The 24,484-nt window shown below is 40.0% G+C and overlaps 1 protein-coding gene across 4 annotated transcripts in view; it reads right to left on the minus strand.

Moving 5' to 3' along the window:
• The window catches only part of LOC111141404 (additional sex combs like 1, transcriptional regulator), an 80,285-nt gene that overhangs the window by 46,727 nt on the left and 9,074 nt on the right, over positions 1–24,484 (minus strand). The gene's annotated exons all lie outside the window — the stretch shown is intronic.

A 24,484-nucleotide genomic window follows, 5' to 3' on the forward strand; every position in this document is an offset into this window, starting at 1 on the left:
ACAGAAAGATTTTGATAAATGATGTGTATCAGTACAAAAGAAAACAGAATGAAGGAGTGGGATGCAAGAATGGTAAACCAAGAAATTTATCTACATAAATATATATATTTTTTAAAAGATTTTATTTATTTATTTGACAGACAGAGATCACAAGTAGACAGAGAGGCCTGCAGAGAGAGAGGAAGGGAAGCAGGCTCCCTGCCGAGCCAAGAGTCCTATGCGGGGCTCGATCTCAGGGGCGCCTGGGTGGCTCGGGGGTTAAAGCCTCTGCCTTTGGCTCAGGTCATGATCCCAGGGTCCTGGGATTGAGCCCCGCATCGGGCCATCATCATAAATATTAACTTCTTTTTTTTTTTTTTTTGAAGATTTTATTTATTTATTTGAGAGAGAGAGATCACAAGTAGGCAGAGAGGCAGGCAGAGAGAGAGGAAGGGAAGCAAAGCAGGCTCCCTGCTGAGCAGAGAGCCCGATGCGGGACTCGATCCCAGGACCCCGAGATCATGACCTGAGCCGAAGGCAGCGGCTTAACCCACTGAGCCACCCAGGCGCCCCATAAATATTAACTTCTAAACACTTTTATTAATGCCCAACTTTTACAGATTTAAAAGGGAGAACTTCAAAACTAGAGAAGGGTATGGAAGATGTGAAATATTCAGAATTAAAACACTTTAAAAATGCAATTATTGTTCATGAGGAGAGACAGACATTCAGTTTAGATTGTAATTATTCAACTGAAAAATGTAAAGGTAACCAGTGTGACAGAAATACAATAAATAACTTCCAAGCCATCAGAGTCTTTATTAAGAAAGGGAAGTTTATAAAATGACTCCACGCTACAACATGGATGAACCTTAATGGCATTACAGTAGTGAAATAAGCCTGTCACAAAGAATAAATACTGTATGATTCCACTTCCATGAAGTACCTAGAGTGGTCAAATTTGTGAACACAAAGTAAAATGGTGGTTGCCTGGGACTTGGGGGAGGAGGGAATGAGGAGTTAGTGTTTAATGGGTAGAGTTTCAGCTGGGAACGGTTCTGGAGATAGATGGTGGTGATTGTGGCACATCAATGTGAGTGTACTTACTGATGCCACAAAAATGAATACTTAAAAATGGTTAGAATGGACCCTGATACAAAAACAAGCTAAAAATACTACAAAGAAAAAAGAACTCCAGCCCAGTATCTCCAATGAACATAGATACAAAAATCCTCAACAAAATATCAGTAAACTGAATCCACCCATTAGAAAAACCATTCACTTCAAATCAAGTGGGATTTATTCCCGAGATGCAAGCGTGGTTCAATATTCACCAAACAGTCAATATGGCATATCATATCAATAAGAGAAAGGAGAAAAACCACACAACCATTTCAATAAATGCAGTTAAAGCATTCGACAAACTATAACATCCATTCATGATTAAACCCCACAACAAAGCAGATTTAGGGGGCACAATTCTCATCATAATAAAGACCATATGTGAAAGCCCACAGCTAACACCATACTCAATGGTTAAAGAACAAAACAAACAAACAAACCAACCAACCTGAGGTTTCCCCCCTAAAGTCAAGAACAAGACAGGGATGTCTATTCTTATCACTTGTATTCAACATGGTACTGGAAGTCCTGGCCACAGCAATGAGACAAGGAAGAGGAACGGAAGGATCCAAGGCGGTAAGGAGAAAGCAGAACTTACGCTACTTGCAGATGACACGACAGCACATGCAGAAAGCCCCAGCAGAGACCGGCTGGCTCAGTCAGAGAAGCGCGCGATTTGACCCCCGGGGTCGCAGGTTTGAGCCCTACACTGGGTGTAGAGATTACTAAAAAAATAAACTCAAAAAACATTCTAGAAGATTAATTTTTAAAAAGCCCTAAAGACTCCACCAAAAAACTGTTAGAACTGATAAATGAATCAGTAAAGTCACAAGACACAAAATCAATGTACAGAAATCTGTTTCATTTCTGTATACTAAGCAGGAGAAAGAGAAATTAAGAAAACAAACAAGATATTTAGGAATAAACTTAACCAAGGGGGTGAAGACCTGCATTCTGAAAACTATAAAACCTGAGGAAAGAACCTGGACACAACACAATAAGAAAGATATAACAGGGGCGCCTGGGTGGCTCAGTGGGTTAAGCTGCTGCCTTTGGCTCAGGTCATGATCTCAGGGTCCTGGGATCGAGTCCCGCATCGGGTTCTCTGCTCGGCAGAGATCCTGCTTCCCTCTCTCTCCCTCTGCCTGCCTCTCCATCTACTTGTGATCTCTCTCTGTCAAATAAATAAATAAAATCTTTTTTAAAAAAATAAATAAATAAAAAATAAATTTAAAAAAAAAAAAAAAAAAAAAAGAAAGATATAACAGGGGTGCCTGGGTGGCTCAGCTGGTTAAGTGACCAACTCTTGATCTCAGGTCAGGTCTCAATCTCACAGTCGTGAATTCAAGTCCTACACTGAGCTCCAATCTGGGCATGGAGCCTACTTTAAAAAAAAAAAAAAGAAAGAAAGAAAGAAAGAAAAAGGGAAAAATATCCTATATTTATGGTTGGAAAAACAAATATTGTTAAAATGGTCCTACTACCCAAAGCAATCTACAGATTTAATACAATCCCTAGCAAAATACCGAGAGCATTTTTCATAGAACTAGAATAATCCTAAAATTTGTGTGCAACCACCAAAGACCCCAAAGAGCCAAAGCAATCTAGAAAAAGAAAAAAAGCTGGAGGTATCACATTTCCAGACTTCAAGTTATGCTACAAAGCTGCAATAATCAAAACAGTATGGTACTGGCACAAAAACAGACACACAGATCAATGGACTAGAACAGAAAAGCCCAGAAATAGACCCACAACCATATAGTCCATTTATCTTTGACAAAGAAGGCAAGAATACACAGGGGGGAAATGGTGGTGGGAAAACTGGACAACGACATGCAAAAGAATGAAACTGGACCACTTTCTTAAACCATACAAAAATAAACTCAAAATTGATTAAGGACATAAATGTGAAGCCTAAAACCATAAAAATCCTAGAAAGAGCCGAGGCAGTAATTTCTCTAACATCAGCTGTACCAACACTTCTCTAAATATGTCTCCTGAGGCACAAGAAACAAAATAAAAAAATGACTGGAACTACATCAAGATTAAAAGGTTCTGCACAGTGCAGGAAACTACCAACAAAACTAAAGGACAAGCTACTGAATGGGACAAGATATCTGCAGATGACATATATGATAAAGAATGAGTATTTCAAAATATATAAAGAACTTACAGAAGTCAACACCAAAACCCAAATAATCCGATTAAAATGGGCACAAGATACGGACATTTCTCCAGAGATAACATGCAGATGGCCAATCGAGATATTAAATGATGCTCAATTCACTCATCAGGGAAATGCAAATCAAAACCACAAGGAGATTATCACCCTACACCTGTGAGATTGGCTAAAATCAATATCACCAAGAAACTTATGTTGGCAAGGATGTGGAGAGAAAGGAACCCTCACGCACTGTTGGTGGGAATGTAAACTGGTACAGCCACACTGGAAAACAGTATGGAGGTTCCTCAAAAAATTACACTCACACTACTATTTATCCAAAGAATACAAAAACACTAATTTGAAAGGATATATGCATAGCTATGTTCACTGCAGCATTACTTGTATTAGCCAAATTATGGAGGCAGCCCAAATGTCTGATTTATGAATGGATGGACACACACACACACACACACAGGAATATTATTCAGCCATAAAAAAGAATGAAATCGTGCCATTTGCTACAACATGAAGAGAACTAAAGAGTATACTGCTAAGTGAAAAGAGTCAGAGAAAGACAAATAGCATATGATTTTACTCATATGTGGAATCTAAGGCACAAAACAAAGGGAAAAAAAAAAGACAAACCAAAAGAAAGATTCTTAACTATAGAGAACAAACTGATGGTTACCAGAAGAGAGGTGGGTGGGAGGACTGGTGAAATATTTAAAGGGGATTAAGACTACACTTATCGGGGTGTCTGGGTGGCTCAGTCAGTTAAGCGTCCAACTCTTGGTTTCAGCTCAAGTCATGATCTCAGGGTTGGATCCAGCCCCATTATCAAGCTCAGTGTGGAGTCTGCTTGAGATTCTCTCCCATGCCCTCTCCCTCTGCTCATCACCCCACTCATGCTCACTTGCTCTCTCTCAAATAAACAAACAAAATCTTAAAAAAAAAAAAAAAGAATACCTTATCTTTTAAGTTTTTAAGTAATCTCTTACACTCAATGTGGGGCTCGAACTTGTGACCCTGAAATCAAGTCACATGCTCTTCCAAATGAGCCAGCCAGACTCCCAGAGAGTACAATTAAAAAAAAAAAAGTAACCCTCACACACAAAAAAGTTAAAATTGTAAATTTTATGTTATGTATAAAAGAGAACATTTCAAAAAGATTTTGTTTACTTATTTGAGAGAAAAAGACTGAATGAGCACAAGCTGGAGCATAAGAAGGAGAAGCAGACTCCCCGCTGAGCAGGGAGCCCAATGGGAGGCTCAATCCCAGGACCCTGGGACCATGACCTGAGACAAAGGCAGATGCTTCAGCGACTGAGCCACCCAGGCACCCCAACAATAACTTTTTTTTAAGAAAGAGCAACAATGTAAGAAAAAGCACAGTTAAGTAGCTTTTAAAAGAAGACAGAAAATAAAAATATATCAGCATTCACAATAATTGACTTATTAAAATACATAAATTCCAAACTAAATATTGTAATTCCGCAATAAGTTTTTTAAGGATTTGAGAGAGAGAGAGGGCATGCATGCGCACGTCCTGGGGAGGGGGGGCACAGAGGGAGAGAAAAAGTCTTAAGCAGATACCACGCTCAGCACAGAACCCAGTGTGGGGGCTCGATCTCACAACCTGAACAGAAAGCAAGAGTCAGACACTTAACCCACTAGGCCCACCCAGGCACCCCTCAGCTATAAGCTTTTTAAAAGGAACAGGAGGGGCATCTGAGTCGCTCAGTCAGTTAAGCATCTACCTTCGGCTGAGGTCACGATGCCGGGGTCCTGGAATTGAGGCCCACATTGGGCTCTGCTCAGTAGGGAGTCTGCTTCTCCCTTCTCCCCTCCCCCCCTCTCATGTTCTCACTCACTCTCCCAATACATTTTTTTAAAAAAGGAACAGCAGGGGCACCTGGGTGGCTCAGTGGGTTAAAGCCTCTGCCTTCGGCTCAGGTCATGATCCCAGGGTCCTGGGATCGAGCCCCGAATCAGGCTCTCTGCTTGGCAGGGAGCCTGCTTCCTCCTCTCTCTCTGCCTCTCTGCCTATTTGTGATCTCTGTCAAATAAATAAAATCTTAAAAAAAAAAAAAAAAAAAAGGAACAGCAAAACAGTAACAAAAAAGTCCAAAGTAAAAGAAGAGGATATGGGGGCGCCTGGGTGGCTCAGTGGGTTAAGCCTCTGCCTTCAGCTCAGGTCATGATCTCAGGGTCCTGGGATCGAGCCCCGCATCGGGCTCTCTGTTCAGCGGGCAGCCTGCTTCTCCCTCACTCTCTACCTGCCTCTCTGCTTACTTGCCTGCCTCTCTGCTTAAAAAAAAAAAAAAAAAAAAAAAAAAGAAGAGAAAAGGGAAAAAAAACCCCCTAAAAAAAAAAAAAAAATTAAAGCAAAAAACATTATTGTGGGGGCGCCTGGGGGGCTCAGTGGGTTAAGCCTCTGCCTTTGGCTCAGGTCATACATGGTCTCAGGGTCCTGGGATGCAGCCCTGCATCGGGCTCTCTGCTCAGTGGGGAGCCTGCTTCCGCTCTCTCTGCCTGCCTCTCTGCCTACTTGTGATCTCTCTGTCAAATAAATAAATAAAATCTTAAAAAAAAAATTATTGTGGATAAAGAGGGGAATTTTTTAGCAACACACAAAGCAATCCAAAAGCTGTAACAATCATCGGAATGCACACTCTGGTAGCTGGTCTCCAAAAATGGCCCCAATGAATGAAGTCACCTGGTATTTCTGTCCTTGGACAGTCCCCTCCTGTTCAATCTGAGTCTGATCCCTTGATATGCTTTGCACAACAGAATGTGGTGGTGGAAGTGGCCCTATGCCAGTCCTGGCCTGAGTCTTACGAATGCCTAGCAACTCCTACTTTTGTACTTTTGAGAGCCCTGAGCTACCATGGAAAAAAGTTGGCTACCCCAGCTGGGGAAACAGCATAGGAAGGACTGGGGAAAAGGGAAAAGCCCTAACCCACATGGAAATAAAGTTCAGTCATCCAAGCTAAGCCCTGCCTTCCATCAAACACTGCCAAGCTGCCAAACATGATAGCGGTTTTGGACATTTCAGCCTAATACTCCCACATGTCTGCAACACCAGCCTGACATCACATAGAGCCAAAGAACCACTCTACTGAGACCAGTCAATCCACAGATTCATGAGACATGATCAAAATGGTTATTGTCTTAAGACACTGAGCTTTGGTGTGGTTTACTATACCATAATACATAACCAAAACAAATCACATGGTCTCAAAATATATAAAGGAAGAACTATCTGATCTCAAGGAGAAATTGGCAAATCCATAATTAAAGGGGGCTATCTCTCAAACTGATACATAAAGCCGATTAAAAATTAAAGACAGAAATCTAAAAACTTAAAAACTGACTGATAATACATATATAAAATACTGTGATACAGAAAGAAGTGCAAACTACAAATACCATTAAAGCATATCTTAAACACTTAAAAACCCAACCATATATATATATATATATTTTTTTTTTTTTGAGATTTCATTAATTTATTTGACAGAGATCACAAGTAGGCAGAGGCAGGCAGGGGGAGGGGGATAAGGAGGCTCCCTGCTGAGCAGAGAGCCCAGATGAAGGGCTCCATCCCAGGATCCTGACTTGAGCTGAAGACAGAGGCTTTAAACCACTGAGCCATCCAGGCGCCCCAAAACCCAACCATGTATTAAGCCAGAAAAGAAGTTTCAACAGAATCCAAAACACATACACACACACACACACACACACACACACCATTTCTTTGACAATGATTTCATAAAATGGGTAAAATGGGAGAGTGACACAATACACCTATAAAAATTAAAAAAAAAAAAAAACTTCAATTCAGGAATTAAATGAGATTTCATAATAGAAATCCCAAAATACTTAGAACTGGAAAAATATAAAGCATACATGTCAAAACTGGTGGGGCATGTCCACCAACAGGGTACACAGAGTAAATATACTCCTCCTCTGTCTCTCTGGGTTAAATCATCAGTCTGGGGTTTCTCCCGACCCATCAAAGATCAGCATGTGGTCATACTGGCACTTGACCAGTACACGTGACTCACTGTGCAAGCCTGAAAATTCCCCAAGCTGATCTACACCCTGTTCTAGAGGAGAGGTAAGTCCACCAATCACGCTCGTATGTTATAGCAATGTCAAACTGTAATAAAAGTTTCTAAATACTCCCAATTTATGTACTTAACACAGACAGGAATGAAAGTTTACAAAATGACACTGGTCTATGAATCACACTTTGATTAGCACTGACAAAGGTAAATCCACAAAATATAGTACAATACCATTGCACTGAGGAATGAAGACTCTATACCGCCATGTGGTAATCTGGACATACCACTAAGTGAAAAAAGTAAAGTGGGGAAAAATGTGTTGTTGCCAACGGGTAGGTGACCAGGATGTGCCTGGCATGTGGACCACTCTGACTAAAGTTACTTGAGAAATGGCTGGTGCAAAAAGGACACACTAATCCACCATCCATCTCTGTACCCCTGAAAGCAGGAAATAAATTCCCCAAGTGAAGGTTACCTTTCTGGGATCTGGATGGTAGAAGGTATCCTTATCACCAGAGATAGGAAATTCAGGGCCCAGAGGCTGTATAAACAAACGGTGTTAATTCTTCATTAATTTGCTACCTTAGGTCCAAATTTCTTTGTGTTGTCAATTCTTCACAAACACATTGCTTCTTTGTCTAAAAAGTATCAAAAGCTGCCATCCTTTGGTCACTTTTGACCAAAAGCTAAATTAAATTAGCTTTCCTCCTATTAATCTCTCTTTTATTACAGAGAGTGTCTCAGCTAAGAACGTAGAAGGAGAGAAATTTATTTTTTCTCCCACAGTACCATTCCAGGAAAAGAAAAAGATACAAATACAATGTGTTATTTGTTTAGATTTCTAAAAAGGAAAGAAACTTAAAAAAAAAAAACCAATAAAATAATAAAATGCTTAATCATAGAAGAAAGAAGGAACATGTGCAAGGGATAGGATAGGAGCTAGACTTCACTGGATAAAGACTGTGAAGTGTATCTAACCACACATAAATATTTTACATCATAATAAAGCAAAATTAAAATGTTTTTAAAAGATTTATTTATTTTAGAGGAAGAAAGTGCACACACACAAAAGGGGATGGGGTAGACAGAGAGGCTCTTGAGCAGACTCCTTGCTGAGTGCAGAGCCTGATGATGCTGGGCTCAATGCCACGGCCCTGAGATCATGATCTGAGCCAAAATCAAGAGTCAGGTGCTTAACCAGCTGAGCCACGCAGGTGCCCCAAAATTAAAATTTATAAAAGCAATCCCTCCCACCCTACAAAACAAACAAAAAGCAGATAGAAATAATATACCAGGGCGCCTGGGTGGCTCAGTTGGTTAAGCAACTGCCTTCCACTCAGGTCATGATCCTGGAGTCCCGGGATGGAGTTCCGCGTCAGGCTCCCTGCTCAGCAGGGAGTCTGCTTCTCCCTCTGACCCGCTCCCCTCTCATGCTCTCTCTCACTCTCTCAAATAAATAAACATCTTTTTTAGAAAAAACAATATAGCAAACTGAGTATCAAGTTGATGGCATAACCACAAATGAATTATTTCGATTTTAAACTGTAGTCTCGGGTGCCTGGGTGGCTCAGTGGTTAAAGCCTCTGCCTTTGGCTCAGGTCATGATCTCAGGGTCCTGGGATCGAGTCCCGAATCGGGCTCTCTGCTCGGCAGGGAGCCTGCTTCCCCCTCTCTCTCTCTGCCTGCCTCTCTGCCTACTTGTGATCTGTCTGTCAAATAAATAAAAAAAAAAAATCTTTAAAAAAAAATAATAAAAATAAACTGTAGTCTCATGAGATATACCCTAAGGCCAACAACAACAACAAAACCACTTTAGAGAATCATATTGCTGATGTCGGTGCTGCTGATATTGTTGTTCTGAAACTGCTGGAAGAAGCAAATGAGGGAGTATGTGGTTTCACCACGACCCAGAACTTCCACATGAGAAAAAGGAGGTACGTATGTGAGACTGAAAAAGTTCAAGCAAAAACCTACAGTCTTGAATTTCAATCGGGATTATCAGTAAGAACTCATTAAATATTTTGCATTAAAATATATATATATATACATATACACACACATACAGACATTTGTACATGTTTAAGTAAGGAAGCAAATGTTTGCTCTGGGCCACACTAGACTAAGAGTTGCCAAACTTACACTCTCACCATAAACAACTAAAAAAGTGGACAGAGCACATCAAATAACCGTTTTCAACATTAGAAAACAGGCACTGAAGACTGATTCTTAAGAGAAGAAAAACAAACTGAGTCCTACCATTGCTCTGACTTTCTGCCTGCAGGTACAACGCAGACAGCAGAGAGAATGGAGATTCCATGCAAAGCAGAACAGTTTTCCAGAGCTGAGATAGGGACCAGAGTTCGGTAAGGCTGAGGTGGCTGAAAATTGCACAGCAAAATTACAGACGGCAGGAAGCGAAGCAGGGAAAGACCTCCAGAAATCTGCATATGTATAGGTTGAAACAGGCAGGCCAATGAATAATTCCCAGAGCAGAAAGCCCAGGGACAAAGTTAAAACCAGCCAGAGGGGAGGGCCATTGTTAAACATCTGAGGCATTTATAGGAGAGACCCCAGAAGGGAAATCCCTTAGTAGTAGAGTTAAACTATCCTTAAAGGCTAAGCCTGCACAGACAAAGCTTAAAAACAAGCTTCCAAGACTGTAACCTAACCACCCCCCAAAATAAAACCCAACACTCTTAAAAGGAAGATACAGTATAGCCCCCAAAATGTAAATTTCACATTGTTCACACCCAAACAAAACTACTTAGATATGCCAGGAAGCAGGAAAATGTGACTAATAAGCAGGAGAACAGTCAGTCAACACCAACAGACCGAGAAATAACAGAGGAAATGGAATTAAGAGACAAAGACTTAAAACAGCTACTACAACGCATGCAGTATGATCGAGGACTAAAGGAGACAACATGAGAGAATGGAAGATACAGAACGAGAAACAAATGGAATTTCTAAAGATAAAAAATACCGTATCTAATGAAAATTTCACTGGCTGAGATGAACAGCAATTTAGATACTGCAGAAGAAAAGGCCAGTAGCAACAGAAAGTATCCAAAATGAAGCCCAGAGAAAAATAAGGCTGGAAAAATTAAAAGACCCTCAGAGATCTGTGGGACAATAAAAAACGGTCAAACATACATATATCCCAGAAGAAACAGGACAACAGGAAAAAAAATGAAGAAATAATGGTTAAAATTTTTTCAGATTTGAGGTACCTGCGTGGCTCAGATGGTTAAGCCTCTGCCTTTGGCTCAGGTTATGATCTCCAGGTCCTGAGATCAAGCCCCAGGTCAGGCTCCCAGCTTGGCGGGGAGTCTGCTTTTCCCTCTCCTACTGCCTCTCTCCCTGCTTGAGCTCTCTCTCTCTCTCAAATGAATAAATAAAATCTTCTTTAAAAATTTTTCAAATTTTCAGATTTGACTCAAATTTGAGTTCACCATGGTACATGACAACCATCAAACTGCCAAAACCTACGATACAGAGAAGAATCTTAAAGACTTCAACAGAAACAACAGGAAAAAAACGTAAGAATTGCCACAAACTTGTCAGGACTATGCAAACCAGAAGACAAAGGATAGATATCTATCTATAGGGGGTTGCTTTTTACACCTAGAAATCGGTGTTTCGCTAAAACAGCCTTCAAGGCAAATATAAAGACTCTGTCAAATGAAGCAAAACTAAGAGAACTGGTCACAGCAGATCTGCACAAGTGTTCAAGTGTTAAAGAAGGTTCTTCCAAAGGAAGTAAAAGTAGTAAGATATGGAAACCTGGAAGACGAAGGAATAAAGAACTCCAGAAATGGTAAACACGGGTAAAAATAAGGTTTTCCTCTCATTTAAAAATTTAAGAGAATAGCTTAAAATAAAGGTATTAATAATGTTTTTCAAAATGTAGAAAATAAAATGTATGAAAAGCATAGCACAAAGGCAAGAAGGGGGCAAGCAGAAGAACAGCATCCTAAGAATCTTGTATCCCATATGAAATGCTGTAATCCTATTTTTTTATTAACATATAACGTATAATTTGTTTCAGGGGCTGTAATTCTATTTAATCCTATTTAAGTTAAAGATGCATTTTTTAAAAGATAAAGCAACCTCTGAAAACAATTAAAGAAATATATCTAATAAGCTAACAGTGGTAATAAAAGGGAATATTAAAAAATTAACCAAAAGAAGATAGGAAAAAAAGGAAAAAGAAAAGAACATACAGGACAAAAAGGAAACAAATAGCTAGCTAGACAGGAGACTTAATCTAACCATATCAGTCATTACATTAAACATACATAGTCCAAACATCCCAATTAGAAGGCAGAAATTGGGGCACCTGGGTGACTTGTTAAGCATCTGCCTTTGGCTCAGGTCATGATCCCAGGATCCTGGCATCGAGCCCCAAATCAGGCTCCCTGCTTAGCAGGAAGCCTGCTTCTCCCTCTCCCACTTCCCTTGGCTTGTGTTCCCTCCTTCGCTATGTCTGTCAAATAGACTAATTAATTGATCTATTGATTGATAAATAAATAAATGGCAGAACTTATTATTCTGGAAAAAAAAATAACCAAGACCCAACTAGAAATATAAAGAAACCTTAAACACAAAGACACAAGTTAACAGCAAAAGGACGGGGAAAAATGTAACACACAGAAACTAATTTTGAAATAGTTGGATCACCTTTGTCAATAGCAAAATCAAGTTCAGAAAGAAAGAAAAAAAAAGAACTGCTAAAGGAAAAAAGAAGAAACTTTAATAAAGAATTAAAAAAAAAACTTAAATGAGCAGAAATTAGAGGGGCACCTGGGTGGCTCAGTCAGTTAACATCTGCCTTCAGCTCAGGTCATGATCCTAGCGCCCTGGGATTGAGTCCCTACATTGTGCTCCCTGCTCGGTAGGGAGCCTGCTTCTCCCTCTCCCTCTGCGGCTCCCCCTCTGCTTGTGTCAGCTCTGTTTAACGAGTAAATAAAATCTTAAAAAAAAAAAAAAAAAAAAAATTACAACACAACCCGCAATTCTACTCCAAGGTATCTAACAAAGAAAAATGAAAATGTCCACAGAAAGACTTGTACGCAAATGTTCATAGCATTACTCTTTTTTTTCTTCCTTTCAAAGATTTTACTCATTTGAGAGAGAGTAAGCATGAGAGGGGAGGGGTCAGAGGGAGAAGCAGACCCCTGGCCAAGCAAGGAGCCCCATGTGGGACTGGATCTGGGGACTCCAGGATCTTGACCCGAGCCGAAGGCAGTCGCCTAACCAACTGAGCCACGCAGGTGCCCCAGCATTACTCTTAATAACCACAAGGAGGAAACAATCCAAATGTCCAAAAACTGAGAAATGGATAAGCGAAATGTGGTAGATCCACACAGTGGGACTTCAGGCAGCAATAAAGAAGGAACCACCTGTTGATACATCTTACAAGATGGCTAAATCTCAAATACCTCCTACAAAGTAAAGGAAGCCAGACTCAAAAGGCTACATAATGTATGCTTCCGTTTATATGACATTCTGGAAAAGGCAAAACTGCAAGGATAGAAAACAAATCAATGGCTGCCCAGAGCGGGGGTGGAGAGGAACTGACCATAAAAGGACGGGGCAGGGGGGCAGTTTCTTGGGGGGGGGTACTGTTCTAAATGCCAATTATGATACAATTTTGTCAAAACTCAAAGGACTATAACCTAAAAAGGGTGAATTTTTCTGTATGTGAATGTGAAGATGAATTTTTAGGGGAGGGAGAAAGAAGCGTGTTAACACCCAACATTTCCTGGAGCAACTGCATTCAAGCCACTATAGCATACTTTAAATAACCCAATAAAATCTCAAAACAAATGTGAACTAAAAAAAATTAAATGAGGGGCGCCTGGGTGGCTCAGTGGGTTAAAGCCTCTGCTTTCAGCTCGGGTCATGATCCCAGGGTCCTGGGATCCAGCCCTGCATCGGGTTCCCTGCTCAGTGGGGAGCCTGCTTCCCCCCCGCCCCCCGCCTGCCTCTCTGCCTACTTGTGATGTCTGTCAAATAAATAAATAAAATCTTTTAAAAGAATTTTTTTAATAAAACATCAAATGAAATTTTAAAAAACCTCACAGAGATATATATTAGAACATCAAAACAGGTAAATTCTACTGTACGTAAATTACACCACAATTTAAAAACGGGGAAAAAAGCACAAAATACTATTTTACATTCACAATACTTGGGCTGTGAAGCAACAGAAATTCTCTTACACTATAAAAGAAGTACACATTCATATGATCACTTTAAAAAACAGCTGCCCCTGGGGATAAAAATATATGTTTATAAAAAATTAAAAAATTAAAAATAAAAAATAAAAAACAGCTGTACCTCCTAGTAATGATGATCAGGTGCAAAATCTACCACGGTTGGTCCCATTCCCAGCAACATACACACCGAAGAAAAGCTACTCCATACACACACCAGGAGACATGTAGAGAGTGCTCAATGCAGCACTATTTGTTACAGAGATAACTAGAAACAACCAAATATGCACCAAGAGAAAAATGGACAAATAAATCATGGCATATTCACACCAGAAGACAGCACATACCAGAAAATATGATGTATGTCAATTAAATGCACCAGCACATTTCAAGCTCAGAAATGATATGTAAAAGCAGCAACTCAGGCAAAAATCCACGATTCCATTCACATAAAGATTTTTAAAAGGCAAGTACAGGGCACCTGGGTGGCTCAGTGGGTTAAAGCCTCTTCCTTCAGCTCAGGTCATGATTCCAAGGTTCTGGGATCGAGCCCTGCATCGGGCTCTCTGCTCAGGAGGGAACCTGCTTCCCCCTCTCTCTCTGCCTGCCTCTCTGACTACTTGTGATCTCTGTCTCTCAAATAAATAAATAAAATCTTTAAAATAAAATAAAATAAAAGGCAAGTACAGCAATACAGACCTATGGGCAAACCCAGAAACAAATGCAAGGGAATGATTACCATTGAAATCAGAATACTGGTTATCTTCAGCAGAGACAGAAAAGGATATGCTCAGAGGCCTCAAAGAATGTAAAAGGTATTCTGTTCCTGAGCTGGCTGGTGAGTATGGGAGTGTGCGGTTTATTTTTCAGCTATTCTTTACCACAAACTACATACTTTCTTTTGGGTAAATTATATACTTCACGATAAAAAAAAAAAAAAAAAGTAAAAGCAATATATTCTCAACGTGCCCAGTAGGTCTTGTATGTGTGTTCTAACAGAACAAATCTCTGTCTTAGACTAATACAGTGTATTAAGAGCAGGAAACCAGCAGAGCTTGTTTTGATACCAAAACGGAGTAAGGTTTGAAATCCAAATATCACTGATCACGTATGAATACAGATGTAAAAATTCTAAATAAATGATTCATACTAAATCCAATGCATGTTTAAAAAGAAAACCATGCAGAAATGACATCTATCCTAGGAATACAAGGATATTTGAGCACTGGAAAAATAATCTATTAATATAATTCACTATATTACCAAATCAAAAGAAATAAACTATGATACCTTTGCTCACACAAATTATTTACTGAGAGACAATGGTAACTAAAATTAACCCCCCCGCCGGGAGTTTATGTCCTAGTCAAAGGAGACAGACAATAGCAAGTATATAGCAAATGATACACAGATTATCAGACACAAGAAGAAAAAGATAGGGCAGGGAAGAGGGGAGTGCTGAGGGGTACAGAGGGGTTAGGGTGCGATCTGAGCAAGACCTGAAGGTGGTGGGGGAGCAAGGCATGTTGTGGGGGGAAAGCATGGCAGACAGCTGAAACAGCAAGGACATAAGCCCTGAGAGAGTACAGTGGCAGCGTGTTCAAGGACCACCAAGGAGGCCACTGTGTTTATCCAGCAGAGTGAACCAGGGGAAGAAAGTAGGAGGAGAGAGAGGGTGGGGGCAAATCTCATCAGGGTCCTGCAAGCAACTCGAAGGATTTCAGCCTACCTAAGGGGGTGAGGGGTGAACACTAGATGGTTTTGAGCAGAGGAATGAGACATGACCTGACATTAAAAAAAAAAATCTTCCCGGAGAACTTGAGTGGCTCGGTTGGTTAAGCGTCCAAATCTTGATCTTGGCCCAGATCTTGATCTTAAGGCTGTTGAGTTCAAGCCCATAATGGGCTCCACTCCTAGTGGGGGGAAAAAAAATCTTCCTGGCTCCAGGGCTGAGGAGAGTGACAAGAGTGGAAAGCAAGGAGACCAGTTCAGAAGTTACTATAAAAATCTAGGAGTAAGGAGAAAGACGATTGGTGGTTTAAACCACAAAAAAAAGTGGCCCGGGGTAGCGGGTAAAATGGACATATTCTGAAAGTTAAGCAAACAGGGTTTACTGATGATTACATGTGCCACGAGAACAAAAGAAAGGAGTTGAAGACAACTCAAAGGTTTCAAACCTAAGCAACTTAGAACATGGAATTCCCCCTAAGTGATATAGATAAGACAAGGGTGAAAGGTTTGGGGTGGGAAAATCAAAATCGGTTTTGTGTATGTTAGTTCTAAAATGCCATCAGTATCCAAACAGAGATACTGAACAGACACCTGGACAGATACAAGTTTGATGTCCAGGGAAAAATATCCAGGGTGGAGATACACTTTGGAAGTTGTCAGCCACAAAGAAACAGAGAGGCAAAGGAAACAAGTTACCAAAACAAAGGAAGATGAAATCTAAGTGTTACAGAGAGAGGTACTGAAAAGAACCAAGTGGATTTATCCCCTAAATTCCAGAGAGGCTCAGAATTTAAACATGGCAAAGATGAGGTATGGGATTGAGAATATGGGGATTATTAAAAGCATACATCAGGAGGACACAGACATCCTTACTTACTCCAGCACCACATAATTAAGCAACAGCCACTCTCACTGCTGCAGGAGACAAGTGAAGCCACAAAAACCACAATGTGTGGAATTTCCCACTAGTGTTTAAGAGCCTGACTCTTAAGTAAAGAACAGTCCCTCAACCAAGATCATCAGACATTTGAGTAAGGCCCACAGGGTGAAAAATGACCTACACTAAAGGATATACTCATGGAAATGATTCTGAAAACTCTCAGAGACAGGAGGTAGAAAATAGGGGGAGGGGCAAGGGCAGGGAGGGCACTAATCAAATCGGCAATGAATTTCAAAAACAACACTGGGGGGGGGGGCCTGGGTGGCTCAGAGGGTTAAACCTCTGCCTTTGGCTCAGGGGGATCAAACCCCGCATCAGGCTCTCTGCTTAAGCAGGGAACATCCTTCCCCGCCCCCACCCCTCTCTGCCTGCCTCTCTGCCTACTTGTGATCTCTGTCTGTCAAATAAATAAATAAAATCTTTAAGAAAAAAAAAAAAAAGAACAACACTGGACCTTACTTTTTTCTTTTGAGAAAATAAAGCTTATATTTCAAAGATTTTCAACTACTTCATTTTACAGAAAAGAGATGCTGGTGAACATTCCATACTACTATATATTTCAACTTTGATACTAAAAATTACTGTCCTAAACCAACTCAACTGTTTGTCAAAGAGAACTGCTACCAGTCAAGGAGTAACGTTCTCCTTCTACGAGTTTTTCCACTGCATTTTTTTTTTTTTTTTAGATTTTATTTATTTGACAGACAGAGATCACAAGTAGGCAGAAAGGCAGAGAATGAGAGGAGGAAGCAGGCTCCCCACTGAGCAGAGAGCCTGATGCCTGATTCGGGGCTTGATCCCAGAACTCTGGGATCATGATCTGAGCCAAAGGCAGAGGCTTTAACCCACTGAGCCACCCAGGCGCCCTCCACTGCATTTGTCCAACAGTTATTAAGCACCTCTTAAGATAGATGCTGAGGACACAGCCAAAGACAAAATAATACTGATTCTCTACCCCAAGGTCTAGTCGGAAGAGACCTATCAAACAATTACCTAAATAATTAGGTAATCATTAACTCGTAAGTGACCAGAAGTAAAATTTGGGGCACAACACGAAAATCCAATTTAGAGATAAAGTTTCTGAGGTACTGACATTTAACTTGAGACCTGTAACCAGCAAAAAGGAGAAGACAGTTCCAAATGGGAGACACTAAAACTCTAAAGAGCTTAAGGAATTCAAAGAACAGAAAGATGGGCAGTGTGGCTGGGCAAGGTTTGAATTTTTTTTGGTAAATGCCATAGGAAGCCATTAAGAGACACTAAACAGAAATGTGTCATGGTCAAATCATGTTTAAAAAAAAAAAAAAAAAAATCCCGCTGGCTACTGTGTGAATTACCAAGGAGCAAAGTGGGCAAACGTGATGCTGAGGGGGCAAACGTGAAAGCAAGGGGCCCAGGCAAGAGTTGTTTTGGTATCCAGCCTATGAGTGTAACTTAAGAGTAAGGTGGTTGCAATGGGAATGGAGACCAAAAAAAGTACAAGAAGTCAGAAGTCAAAGGAGTACTGTCCAGAGTTAACTGACCCAAGAAAAACTGGCACGCAGAGTCAAAGAGACTAAAACAGAAAGGATTAGCTGACACATAAAGGCACACATGTAAAAGCCCATCTAGTACATGTGAATCAACAGCATTTCCCAGAACAGAAGACAGACATCTTTTTGCTCCCCATCCCTTCCCTACCTTGTGATGCACACAGAATTTAAAAATGCCTCCCAAACATTTAAGAACCAACTCATATAGTCAAAACTTCAAATCTCCTAAGCCTGTCTTCCATGTGTTGAATACAAATCTCTCAAACAACCAAAAAAATATGACTTGGTCCCATTTACTTAAACTCTCTCAGGTTGCTTCCCCATTATTACAGGAGTAGGAGACATTTTAAGTTTCAGAAAGACCAATGTGACAAGTGTGATGACTGTCTTGGATACAGTTAGCACTCAAACATCAGTTTCCAGCTTTCCTTCCAGATTTAGCTAAGCTAGAAGAAGCAAACTTTCTTAGACTAAACAAGCTCTTCAAATAACTCTCCCAAAAAGTCTGATCTGAAGGACTGAGAGGAGATCATACTGTTTTCATACTGGGTGATCCAAAGAAAAGTGTTTTTTCAAACACAATCCCAAGGAAGCCTAGAACAATTTCATATTCCTAGAACCCTGGTGCCTTAAAATCACACTTTAAAAGTATAACCTTTTTGTTTTAAAAATACACATCACTTTAGCACCCCTGAAATTATCATCCTGCCCACCCCCCTGAACAACCACAAAATCATTCCAGTGGCAGTGCTTTCGAAACCTCTGGTACCTGACCTTTACCACACTTCCATTATTACAGGGCTTTGAACTTCAGGAAGTAGAAGAGGACAAAAGGCAGCTCATCTCTTAGACATGAAACCAGAGTCTGACTAGGGCTCTAAGAACAATCAAGTTCTCTCTTCTCCCTGAGCTGGCTGGAAATCCTGTCAAACAACAGAATACCCCCCTTTTCCATAAGCGGATCCAGACATCCCTTGAGAATTATTCAAACAAATAAGGAAGCTTTTACCAACAGAGAGGTCAAAGCCTCCATCAAAACCAAACTGCTACTATTAACCAGAGCAAATGGTACTGCTCTACTAACTGGGCCTTCTGTGCAGACCTCCTACAGTTCAGAGTGGAACAGAGCTCACAAAAAAACTGTCTGCTTCCAGGAAATACCAAATGCATCACAAAAGAGCAAAAAAGAAAAATATCCCGTGCTGACTCTTCATACAACATAGTCTAGATGTTAGAATGGGAGCACAAGGATTTTTACTGCATTTTTACTCTAGAAGGTTTTCAACAGAGTTCTAGGGTCTGGGAAAGATCCTCGACTGCTTGAGGCAGGGGTGGGGACAGCAAAATTTCACAAAAGATGGAGCAGGTGGTCCCTCACAGCTTGCTTCAACCAGAGCAGTTTCACAGCCTCTATTCGTATTTTGGAGCTCCATTTCATGACATAAAAGGATTTTACACCTCAAGTATTTAAATGACCAATCTATTTCAACTTCTGAGAGTTAGAGACAAAGAAGTATAAATGGAGATATTTAGTAAGACAAGAGGTGCTATACTGGAACCCAGACCTTGACTCCTACCTAGTCCAATGCTCTTACTACCACAACACACCACTTATTCTAACACAGAAAAGAACACCTATGACCCGAAATGCCAATATAATTAATGCAGAGTGCAGAAATTCAACCAGTCATAACTAAAGAGTCACATCTAAGGACATGAAAACCTACTTGGCTTAACAATCATAAGGATTTTTCACTAAAGAGAGTAAAACTGACATTTCAAGACATTATCAAAAAACTCACAAGATGCTTCAAAAAGATCAAATGACCAAAGGTCATAAAACCTATAGGAAAACTCTTTATTTTAAATTAGCATAATGAAAAGAAATTAAAACTCCAAAGGTGGGGGCCCTGGATTCTAGTCCCAACTTGGCTATATGCATCTGTGACACAGATGTATAATCACAGATACATCATTTAACCTGTTAGAAGCTCAGTTATCTAACTGCAAAAGGAAAATGAACTGGATGATTTGAGAGCCCCTCCCACACTAAAATTCTAAGATTCTAAGCATTTTAAAAGATCATATATTTGTTAAGGCTAACAGACTATCAAAGACATTGTCTTAAAATGTCACTACCGTTTAGAGATTCTATTTTCTAACAAGATGATCAAAGTTCAAAACTCTAAAAGGAGTAATAACATTTTATCTAAAACATACCTAAAATGTTTAAACTGTATCTAATGGCTCAGTTTCTGCCTGTAGCAATTAAGAGGAACCAGATTATGGCCACAGTCACAGACAGATTTACTTCTAGTGTCAGCAGATTCTTGCACAGATTTATGTAGAACTGCTCTAAAGAGGGCAAGGGGAAAAAAAGGATTCTTAGAAGTCGACTTGCTGAGCAGAAAAAAAAAAAAAAAATAACCCAAAATATGCATATTCTATAATAAAACTGATATAAAAGAAAGGTGAATTACAAGGAGAATCGACTAGCTAAGATTTTGATGAAACCTAATCAACTACTTCTCATCCAGCCAACACTTCCAAGTACCTACTGTGTGCCAGACACAGGGGATACAGTTAAAATAAAGTCCCTGCACTCCTACACTAGTGCAAAGAGGCTAACAACTACGAAGTAATTTCTGATATGGATAGGGCCATGAAACAAACAAAAACCCTCCTAATGTTGTAGAATTAGATGGGTAGAGATAATGTTCATTGAAAAGATACTTTTGGATTAAGAACCAAACGACAAGAAGTGACCACAGAGCTTTCTAGGCAGAGGGACTAGCAAGTGCAAGGGCCCTATGGTGGACACAAAGTGGAGGTGTCTGAGAAACAAAGTGAAGACCAGGGTGGCTTTAGTAGAATGACCAAGGGGAAAGTGCTAGAACAGATTACAGAAGTAGGCAAGGGCCACACATGATAGTGACATGATGGGATTTGCATTTTTAAAAGACCACCCTAGGGGCGCCTGGGTGGCTCAGTGGGTTAAAGCCTCTGCCTTCAGCTCAGGTCATGACCTCAGGGTCCTGGGATGGAGCCCCGCATCTGGCTCTCTGCTCAGGAGGGAGTGTGCTTCCCCCTCTCTCTCTGCCTGCCTCTGCCTACCTGTAATCTCTCTCTCTCTCTGTCAAATAAATAAATAAATAAATAAATAAATAAAATCTTTTTGAAAATAGATAAATAAAAGACCACCCTGGGACACCTGGGTGGCTCAGTCAGTTGAGCATCTGCCTTCAGCTCAGGTCATGATGCCAGGGTCCTGGGATCGAGTACCATGTTGGGCTCCTTGCTCATCAGGGAGCTCGCTTTTCCCCCTGCCTACTGCTCCCCACGCCTGTGTGCACTCGTTCTGACAAATAAATAAAATCATGAAAAAAAAAAAAAAAAAAGACCACCCTACTTGCTGTGCACAAACCAAAAGTCAAAATGTCGGGGCACCAAGGTGGCTCAGTCAGTTAAGCATCTGCCTTCAGCTCAGGTCGTGATCCTGGGGTCCTGGGATCCTGCCCCACATCAGGCTTCCTGCTCAGGGGGGAGTCAGCTTCCCCCTCTCCCTGTGTGCTCTCTCTCAAATAAATAAATGAAGTCTTAAAAAAAAAAAATCAGAATCCTCTCTGATACTGCCTTTCAAATGATAGACTCCATGATTTTATTGTATCTAAGTCTAGGCTTATTTCCTTTGTTCTTCTCAGTATTTAACAGTAACATAAATAGCTTTGAAATTGCTGTAAGTGTGGAGTTGTACGTGAATATTTTAATTATAGTTATAAAAATAACATTGTGGGACTGCAATAATTACCTCCCTCTCTTCCTCCATTTGCTTCTTCCTTTCTTTTATCTGCCAACTGGATTTTAATGTACGGATACTTCAAATACAGTTGTCTATTTCTTCTACCAAAAAGAGGTTTTTCACACTTTTATAAAAATATTCTATATATTTTAAAAAATCCAATGTGGCTTGTTAAATTGGGTTAAAAGACATTGAAGGCTGAGCCCTATATCATACATGAGATACAATAAAGTGGAAAGAGCCATAAGTAACATTAAGTGACATATCCATGTGAGAATCATTCCATAATGAAAATGCACGACATTCACAGGACTGCAGTTATACCTGGCAGTAAGCACTGCAAAGACCAATACAGGCTAAACTCACCAGTGACACAACCACTAAGTCTAAAAAGCATAGTAGTTCAGGATCAAAGTCCTAAAAATGTAGAACACTACAAAGAAACTCAGAGTGGCTTTGTAAGAATGGGAAATCCCAAGTGTAAAAAACGATATGAATCCTACCTCTAACCAGACAATGATGGACACTGACAGATGACTTCAAGAAAGGCCTAAGGAAAGCAATTCAAATCAAGAATTCAAAGCATGGTTAGATTTCACCTATCCCGTCCATCCTTGAGAACTAGCTCTGGGGACTGATGCAAGCATCTATATATAAAGTGTCAAATGTACCGTCACATTCCCCAAAACAACTTTTTATCAGAGAAGGAACCCTGTGGCATGCCCCAAAAGACGCCAGCTTATCTGTAAACCTTTAGTAATCATAAATAAAGCCACACAAATGTATCCAGAACTGAAAAAAAACCCTGTTGTCAACTAAGTAGCAAAATCACATGGATCAACAGAATTCTGACCTTGATGGTCCACTAGAAGAGATTTCCAAGCAGGGGGCAGAAAAACTACAAGGCATTCTGCACATGCTTTTTCTTAACACATGAGAGATAAGGTAGGCAAAGAAAATGCCACAGGATTTCAGAGGTGCATTTTCCAGAGAAATTAAATTAAATAACTTGTGCCTTTCTGGCCCTTATTACAGGCAAGACCCAGACCAAACTACCACTATACCATACATCGCATCAGTTCCATCCTTCATTGCTGAGTGGCTCTATGCTACAGCCTGGAGGAGTGGACATGATCTAGCAGTGCAAATAGAAAGAAGTCTGGAGGGGCACCTGGGTGGCTCAGTGGGTTAAAGCCTCTGCCTTTGGCTCAGGTCATGATCCCAGGGTCCTGGGATCGAGCCCCGCATCGGGCTCTCTGCTCAGCAGGGAGCCGGCTTCCTCCTCTCTCTCTGCCTGTCTCTCTGCCTACTTGTGATCTCTGTCTGTCAAATAAATAAAATCTTTAAAAAAAAAAAAAAAGTCTGGAAATAACTAAGATTTCTACACTTTTATTAGTCCTTTAAAAATGTATTTAATCCCACAAAACAACTGCCCTGAACTATTCAAAAATATCAATGCCATAAAAGACAAAACAAGGCATGGGAACTATTGTACATTAACAAAGATTAAAGAGACATGACAACCAAATGAAATGCAGCATTCTTTCTTTTTATTTTTTATTTAAATTCAATTAATTAACATATAGCGTATTAGTTTCAGAGGTAGAGTTTAGTGATTCACCAGTTGCATATAACACCCAGTGCTCATTACAACAAGCGCCCTCCTTATTGTCCATCACCCAGTTACCCCATTCCCCAACCCACCTCCCCTCCAGGAACCCTCCGTTTGTTTCCTAGAGTTCAGACTCTCTTAGGATTTGCCCCCTTCTCTGTTTTTATCTTATTTTATTTTTGAAATACATGATTCTTGATTGGATGCTGGACTGAAAAAATAAGCTATAAAGATTATTTGTGGAACCAGAGACAATTTGACCGTGGACTATTTATTATATACTACTGTATCAATGTTAATTTTCTTGAATATGAAAATAAATTATGGTTATGCAGAATAATGTACTTGTTCTTAAAACATTCATTCTAAAGTATGGAAGAGAGGTATAAAGCAAATTGCGGCAAAGTCATAAAGACAAATGAAACTCAGTTCCTACTCTCAATGTGTTCACAGAAAAATGTATTTCTCCTCCCCCTTAAAATAGAAATAGGTCGTCAACATGCCTATTTGTAATATACATAATATAAACAATTATAATCATATTTAACTATGTACCATTATGTTATATACAACAATGTGTAAATGCAATGGGAAAATGTCATTAGCAAGCAATTGACAATAAAGAACCTAAAGGAATACCAAAAAGGCTACCATTTATTAAGGACTGACTCTGTGTTAGAAATGCATATACCACCACAAAGAAAGCTTAAACCTGTCCCACGTTATAAAGGTAGGTTTGGAACTCGGGGCTCTATTTCTCCCCAAGGTTTGGTTCCTGACACTACATTATGCAGCCTCTTAACAAAAGAAGTCCAAAATACTAGAAATAGATACAATATAGAAAATAGCAAAGACATCTGAATATAAGATACATTTGAAGTATACATAACATCAAGTTTTATGACTACAGGTTATGGACATTGTGGTATTTGCTCAAGTGCTTAATTTTGAATTAAAGAAAATAAGTCTATCAAGAAAATAAAAGGGAAAAGTTGTGTACAGACTACTGAAATTTATAACCACATTATGGATGAATAGAAGGGTCAGCATCAAATTTTCAGTTTCCTCATCATCATCCTGTCTACATCAGGTCAGCAAACCACAGTCCCAAACCAAATCTGGCCCTCTCACTGTCTTTGGAAATAAAGTTTTATTGGAACACAACCTTGCACACTCATTTATGATTTGTCTATGCCTGCCTTCCTGCTACAATGGCAGAGATAAATAATTATAATAGAGACAGCAGGGTCCACAAAACCTAAAATATTTATTACTGGCCTTTTACAGAAAGTTTGCCAACCCCTGGTTTAAATGATA

Source organism: Enhydra lutris, unplaced genomic scaffold, assembly GCF_002288905.1.
Source record: "Enhydra lutris kenyoni isolate GAN:26980312 unplaced genomic scaffold, ASM228890v2 scaffoldscaffold6, whole genome shotgun sequence".
NCBI lineage: Eukaryota > Metazoa > Chordata > Mammalia > Carnivora > Mustelidae > Enhydra > Enhydra lutris.